This window comes from Anomaloglossus baeobatrachus, chromosome 3 (genome assembly GCF_048569485.1).
Source record: "Anomaloglossus baeobatrachus isolate aAnoBae1 chromosome 3, aAnoBae1.hap1, whole genome shotgun sequence".
NCBI lineage: Eukaryota > Metazoa > Chordata > Amphibia > Anura > Aromobatidae > Anomaloglossus > Anomaloglossus baeobatrachus.
In genome coordinates this window covers 466,141,319-466,149,532 of record NC_134355.1, presented here as the reverse complement: position 1 = coordinate 466,149,532, position 8,214 = coordinate 466,141,319, and positions in this window count along the sequence as shown.

Sequence of the window (8,214 nt, the reverse complement as noted above, 5' to 3'; positions counted from 1 at the left end):
GTATACAGCAGCCTCAGTGTATCCTATGTGATGTATATATGAGCATGAGTGTGTCTGTCTCCTACGTGATATATGTAGCCTCATCAGTATCTTATGTGATGTATATTTGAGCCTTAGTGTCTCCTATATCATGTATATTGCAACCTCAGTGTCTCCTATGTGATGTATATCGCAGCCTCAGTGTTTCCTATGCTATGTATATAAGCAATCCCAGTGTCTTGTATGTGATGTATTTACAGCAGTCCCAGTGTACCCTCTGTGATGTATATACAGCAGACACAAACCTGGAAAAGCAGTTGCGAGTAGCAACATCATTAATACCATCTAACATCACATGCCTCACCAAAGAGAAGCAGTTATAGCCATCACATTAGGGGAGAGTTAATTAAATGTTTAACCAAATATAGCAAGCTAAAGTTGATAATGTTGTGTGGCCTGCGATTGATGGTATAAATATGGCAATTGACTTTGGCAGTAAAAAGTTTCTTCTCCACTGCATTAAATAGATTGATTTAATCCTAAATCTTTATGTCGGTTTAGAAACCACCCCTTTAATGGTAACCTGTCATGTAAAAAAAGGCTTTTAACTTCAAATATGGCGTTATGTTTTTCTGCAGGTTAATAGTGTTCTAACACTGCCCAATTGTTGAAAGCTTGGACATTTGAAGGAAATTAACTTTATTCCTCTTGGCAGCCTTGGGCTTTCAGTTATAGAAGCGCAGACAGAGCAGTTACAGTCACTGCTCAGTATACAGAGTAGCAGTTGTAACCACACCCCCAACACTGACTGACAGCCAGCTCTGCATTACATCAGTACAGAGCCGGCTGTCAGTCAGTGCTCAGGACATGGCTACAGTGTCACTATGTACTGAGCAGTGATTGAAACTGTTACGGCTGTGTCTCTATGACTAAAAGCCTGAGGTTGCCCGGAGGTTAAAAACCAAAAAAGTCCTTTTACCCAGCAAGGTGTAGACCCCAACACAAAGGAGAGAAGTAACATTCTGTAAGTTAAGTCCGTTCCACGTTATTTCCAGTTTTGGTTTGAAGGGAACAAAGAAATGCTGAAGAACAGCTTCTTTTGTGTACTTTAATAAAGTATGCCAAACCTTCATCTGTTTTGCAGCTAACAGTTATCACAAGACCTAAGGAATACCGCTTTATTGGGATGAGTAATCAGTGGTTCCCGTAAAAAAAAACAGAACATAGAAAAGCATCGGATCACATTAGTGTGAACATTATGAAAAGTAATAAAAACATGTAATAAGACGGACAATGATCCACAAACAATATTTTGTTACTCTAACATCTATATTTCATTAATCTTTATCTCATTACAAATCACACATATTGCCATCATACAACAATGTTTAACTTTTATCTGTCACAACTATTAAATGTTAATTCTAAAATCCATAATAGTACCATTTTTTTTTTTCATATTAAACATCGTATCAGACTGAGGCAGATAGGATGTGCACAAGATTCGGCAGCGAGGTATCCTCCAGCCCCATCACTATGGTGCATTTTTGTGTTCTCTAACGCTCATTATAAATCCTTGCATCACTACTCATTGTGGCCACTAGATGGTACTGCAGCATTTTGTATTGCAGTTAAAGGGAACCTGTCAGGTCAGATAAAGCTGTTAATCTGCAGCTAAATAACACTAGAATGTGCCTAGTTGCTTTAATGAAAGTTTTTCATCCCGTAAAGTATTTATTCCTCCTGTGAGCCGAGATCTTTCAATCATACAGGTGGCTACAGTCACTTCTCAGCACTGTCAGTGGCAGCTGTAAGCAATTTGATTGACAGTCATCCTTGCACTGCTGAGCTGGCTGTCAGTCAAAGTGCTTGCATGTTTTTATAGCTGCCACTCACAATTACTGTGAACAGACTGAAAGCAGGCGGCTCATGGTAAGAAGTTATTTTCTCCCTGGTATTGCATTTTCACTATGGTGGCTGGACATCTGCCTAACATAAATCTGCAGATTAACCCCATATCTGCACGGTAATAACGCTATTCGACCTGACAGGTTCACTTTCACTCTCAAGTTACTATTATAAAGTTTCAGTTTTGGGTGCAGAAACCATCGTTAATCTTTTCAGTAGCCTTTAAAAGACATAACATTAGACAGAACTTGTGCACAGCAATGTTGCCTTGACATTACATTGCATTTGTGGGACGCTTTTGCACCTGAAAAAGACATTGTGTACACACAGCCTAAAGTGGATTTGCCATGGAAATGAAGTTTCTGAAGAGGATTCTGGGGAGTTTCCATTTCAAAAGTCCTAAAAAAAAGAAACTCCGTGTGAACATACTCCTATTGTATGTGCACATGGACTCTTTTTGCCGAGTTTTTTGAGCGGAAACTCCAAGTTTTTTGAGAGGGATTTGCAGTTGCTGCTTAGTTGCTGCTCTAAAAACTCAGTATGAACATCTTCTATAAGGTCTAAAGTTATCCAATTTTGTCTTATGTGTGGCCTAATTTATTTGTCATTTTTATATTTGTGCTTATTTTTGCCAAAATCAAGGGGGGGGGGCGTAAAGAAAAAGAATATCTTGTCTGCTTTTCTCCAAATTTTGTAAATTTTGTGGGAGGGTGTTTTGTGGTTTAAAAAAAAAATATATATATATATATATATATATATATAATATATATAATATATGTGGTTTTGTTTGTTGTTTTTCTTTAGTACTGGGCCTTGTAACAGCAATCCGCCTGGGAGTGGCTTTTTTTATTATTTTATTATTATTATTATTTTATTTTAAGGTGTTTTCCCTCTTTTTATTTCCTTTTTTATTTATTTCACACATTGTGCTCCCATAAAGTCATAAAAGGACTTTTAAACATATATATTTTTTTAAATTTATTTCCCCTGTAACTGAGGCTGGCCTATTAGCTCCAGTTACAGGGAAAATTCACTCGCCTGTCTGTATTGTAAATCTCATACGGGTTTAAGACCCTGAGCAGTCTCTGCTCCCTCCTGGCTCTTTATGATCATCGCTACTCACAAGGATGTTACCGCTTCCTGTGTTTTATACACAGCACCCTTAAAGAGAATCTGTCACCAACTTTTTAACACCTCATTTGAGAGCAGCATAATGTAGAGACAGAGACTCTGATTCCAGCGATGTTTCACTTACTGAGCTGTTTGCTGTCAATTTAATAAAATCAGTGTTTTCTCTGCTGATCTAGCAATTATACAGAGCTCATGAGTATGCTGGACTACCTGGCAGCATGCCAAAGAGTCCTCTAATGATGATAATCTAATGCTGATTAAACAGTGATTTTATCAAAACTACACTAAGAACGGGTGAGAAAATCCATCTTGTGTGAGAGATGGAGGGAGACTTATTTTAAACTCATGCACACAGCGCTGTATGGATTTAACATCCCGCCTTCCCATAGCTGCCCTGACAGAATTACAGCATGTCCTAAATGCAAGGTGCCCTTTACAAACCTTTGGCACGGGGTGTGGGAATGCACAGAAGTAGTAACTTACTGGAAGCTAATAAGAGACCAGATCCAGGCATGTTGGGGAACAAAACTTCCACAATCGCCACAGGCTTTGCTTTTCCATCAGCTTCGTCCCCCTGAATCTGAATCTCAACTTGGGATAGACAAAGTGAAGATCCCTAGAAATATTCACACATTTTTAATTGTGGCTTTACGAAATCTTTTTAGCGAGTGGCTTAAACCAAATATTCCATCAATGAGATCAATAATATCTCAAATGAAACAATTATTAGGGCTGGAATTGCTAGAAGCTGAAAGGAGCAAAGAAAAATCAGCAGGGAAAGTTTTTCCGCTGTGGAAACAGTTTTTAGGGTTCCACTATAGTCCTCAGGAAATTCTGAAAATAGTCAGTCCTTTTCGCCATACGGAATGGTACTGTCTGGAAGACCTGGGGGGGGGACATTGGGGGCTTTAGGGACATCAGCAATTACTTAATGTGCATTATATGGAATCGGTGGCTGATACCATCACAGAGGCATAATTGTGGAGTGGTTCACATTCTCACTCATTGTTCATTGTCTCTTTGTGTACATGTCTTCTTTTCCTTTTTTTTCATATAGCTTAACCCCATAGCGACGGCCTAACGTCTCAAGACGTCGGAAAAACAGGGTACTTATTCTGTTCCGACGTCTTGAGACGTCAGGCCGGAAAAAGCTTGTAGCGCCCCCCAGTGACGAAAAATCTCGGGGGTTTCAGCTACCGGAGGTAGCTGAGACCCCCAAGATTATGAATCGGGGTGTTTTTTTTGGACCCCGTTAATGCGATCGCCGGTATACACCGTATACCGGCGACAACATAAAAAAAAAAAAAATGGCCGGTAAAATTGATTTATTTCTCATCTGACGTGATCAAACATGTCAGATGAGAAATAAATATAATCCTCTAGTGCCCCCAAAGCCCCCGGTACCGGAGAGTCCCCCCACCACCCCTACCCCCCCTCCGGAAAATCCAAGATGGCGCCGACGCGCGCTGAAAACTGCCGCCGCCGCCGGCTCTGTATTCATTTCCCTCCGATCTGAAATGATCAAACATTTCAGATCGGAGGGAAATGTCCCCCCCCTGACCCCTCCTCCGGTACACCGGAGATCTCTGGTCCCCGGAGCCCCCTCCGGTTCTCCAGAGCCGCCTCCCCCCTCCCCCCTCCGGAGCGTGGAAAATGGCGGCCGCATTCATCCTACTCTTTCTGCCGCATGTGACACGTCACATGCGGCAGAAAGTTGTCCCCAGGTCCCCCCGTCACCCTCCGTCACCCCCCCCCAGCCCCCGGTCATACGTTACCTGTCTGCTGGTGCTCCGGCCCTGCGATCACGCCGCCTCCTTCTCTTGAATGCTGGCGGCGCATGCGCAGACAGCGGCTGTCAGCTGGATCCCTGCAAGCAGGGATCCTGCTGACGTCGCTGATGCACAGGCTCCACTGTGGACCGGGGGAGGGTGAGTGCAGTGATCTGCAGCCACACTCCTCACATGGAGAGGCTGCTGTTCCAGAAAATGGGGGGTACGTTCTGTGAGCGTGCCCCTCATATTCTGGAATGAGGTTACTGCAGGTCACTCTGCCCTAGGTTGGACCGGGGCAGTGTGAGTGCAGTATTCTCAGATTACTGCACCCACACTGCTCATGGAGAGCTTGCTCTTCCAGAAAATGGGGGATACGTTCCCTGAACGTGCCCCCCATATTCTAGAAGATCCAGAGACGGCGTGGGACCTCAAAAATGGATTACAGCGACCGAAATTTATTTATTTACAATAAATTGGTAAAAGAGGAATGTTTCGGGGAGTTTTTTTTCAAATAAATTTTTTTTTTGTCTTTATTTTTTTCTATTTCTTGACTGGGTTAGTGATGTCGGGTATCTGTTCAGATGCCGTGACATCACTAACCCCAGGGCTTGATGCCAGGTGACATTACAGCTGGTATCAACCCCATATATTACCCCGTCTGCCACCGCACCAGGGCGCGGGATGAGCTGGAGCGAAGCGCCAGGATTGGCGCATCTAATGGATGCGCCACTTCTGGGGCGGCTGCGGCCTGCTATTTTTAGGCTGGGAAGAGTCCAATAACCATGGCTCTTCCCACCCTGAGAATACCAGACCCCAGCTGTCTGCTTCACCTTGGCTGGTGATCTAATTTGGGGGGACCCCACGTTTTGTTTTTTTTTTAAAAAACGCCTGGGGAGCCCTCCAAATTGATCACCAGCCAAGGTGAAGCTGTCAGCTGTGGTTTGCAGGCTACAGCTGTCTGCTTTACCCTAGCTGGCTATCAAAAATAGGGGGGACCCCACGTCGTTTATTTTAATTAATTTTTTGGGGGGCTAAATACAAGGCTAGGCACCCTTTAGTGCCACATGAAAGGCACTAAAGGGCGCCAGCTTAGAATATGCAGGGGGTGGGACGTTATATTTGTTTGACATCTATCCATTCATCCATTGTAGCATTTTAGGCTGTGCGCCCACAATCGGGATTTGCAGCGTTTTGGGCGCAGAGTGTTTTCCCTGCGTCCATAACGCTGCATTGTGCAGTAGAAGCACAGTGGAAGGATTTTTAGAAATCCCATGCCCAATGTGCTTGCCCAATGTACTTCTCTTCTCCGCAGCATAAACCGACCTGTGGCGCAGCTTCCCGAGCCTCAGCATGTCAATTTATGCTGCGGAGATGAGTGTTCTCTGCAGGTAGCATAGAGCTCCACAGCGGCCTGAACCCAAATCGTGGGCATGGGCAGCTGCGTTCTCCCGTGGACAACACTCACATCTCTGCAGGAGGCTGACACTGTGTACTAGACGCCGTGTCGCTGGATCATGGCCACATAGCCTAAAAGTGAGACATTGGTTGCTACAGCAACATTTTTGTGAAGTACCTGTGGATTCAAAATGCTACTATACTCCTGAATAAAATCCAGTTTCCAAAATGGAGTCACTTGTGGGGGGTTTCGAATGTATAGGTACCCAAGGGGCCCTGCAAATGTGACATGGTGCCCGCAATTTATCTCAACTTTTCCAGAATTCAAATGGTGCTCCTTCCATTCCAAGCCCTCCCATTTATCCAAACAGAGGTTTTTGGCCACATGTGGGGTATCCCTGTGCTCATAAGACATTGGATAACAACCTGTTGGGTCCACGGTTTGTTGTTGTCTCTTGAAAAAGTGAGAAATTTGATGCTGAAGCAACATTTTTGTGAAAAAAATGAAAATTTTCAATATGGCAACCTAAGCTTATCAAAATCTGTGAAGTATTCGTGGATTCAAACTGCTCACTATACACCTAGATAAAAGCCTTGAGGTGTCTTGTTTCCAGAATGGAGTCACTTGTGGGGGACAGCCACTGTTTAGGCACCTCAGGGGCTCTCCAAATGCAACCTGGCGTCCGCTATTGATTCCAGCCAATTTTGCAGTCAAATGGCACTCCTTCCCTTCCGAGCCCTGCTGTGCACCCAAACAGTTGATTTCCACCACATATAAGGTATCGCCAAACTCAGGAGAAATTGCACAATAAATGTTATGCTGAATATTTTCCTTTTACTCTTGTAAAAAAAAAAGCTACCTGGTTGAAATAACAATTTTGTGGTAAAATTTTATTTTTTTTTTTTCATGGCTCAACGTTATAAAATTCTGTGAAGCACCTGGGGGTTCAGGGTACTCACCAAACATCTAGATAAATTCCTTGAGGGGCCTAGTTTCCAAAATGGGGTCACTTGTGCGGGGTTTCTGCTGTTTAGGTACCTTAGGGGTCCTCCAAATGTGACATGGTGCCCGCAATCTTTTTCAGCCAAATTTCCTTTCCAAAATTCAAATATTGCCCCTTTCGTTCCAAGCCCTCCCATTTGTCCAAACAAAGGTTTCAGACCACATGTGAGGTATCACCGCGCTCATAAAAAAGTGGTTAACAAACCTTGAGGTCAAATTTTTGGAATTACCTCTTGAAAAAGTGAGAAAATTGATGCTAAAGCAACATTTTTGAGAAAATTATTAAAATTTTCAATATGACAACGTAACGTTAACAAAATCTGTGAAGTACCTGTGGATCTAAAATGCTCACTATACCCCTAGATAGAATCCTTGAGGGGTCTAGTTTCCAAAATGGTGTCACTTGTGAGGGATTTCTTCTGTTTAGGTACCTTAGCGGACCTGTAAATGCAACATGGTGCCCGCAATCTATTTCAGCCAAATTTGCTTTCCAAAATTCAAATATTGCTCCTTCTGTTCCGAGCCCTCCCATTTGTCCAAACAGAGGTTTCTGATCACATGTGGGGTATTGGCGCGTTCATAAGAAAGTGGGGAACAAGTTTTGGGGTCCATTTTGTTGTGTTATTTCTTCTAAAAGTGAATAAATTTGGGTTAGAGCAACATTTTTAGGTAAAATTTAATTTTTGCTTTTTTTTCATTCCACATTGCTTTTGTTCATGTGAAGCACCTGAAGGGTTAATAAACTTCTTGAACGTGGTTTTGAGTACTTTGGGGGGTGCAGTTTTTAGAATGGTGTCACTTTTGGGTATTTTCTATCATCTAGGCCTCTCAAAGTCACTTCAAATGTGATGTGGTCCCTAAAAAAATGGTTTTGTAAATTTTGATGTAAAAATGAGAAATCGCTGATAAACTTTGAACCCCTCTAACTTCCTAACAAAAAAAAATTTTGTTTCCAAAACGGGTCTGATGTAAAGTAGATAAGTGGGAAATGTTATTTATTAACTATTTTGTGTCACAGAAATCTCT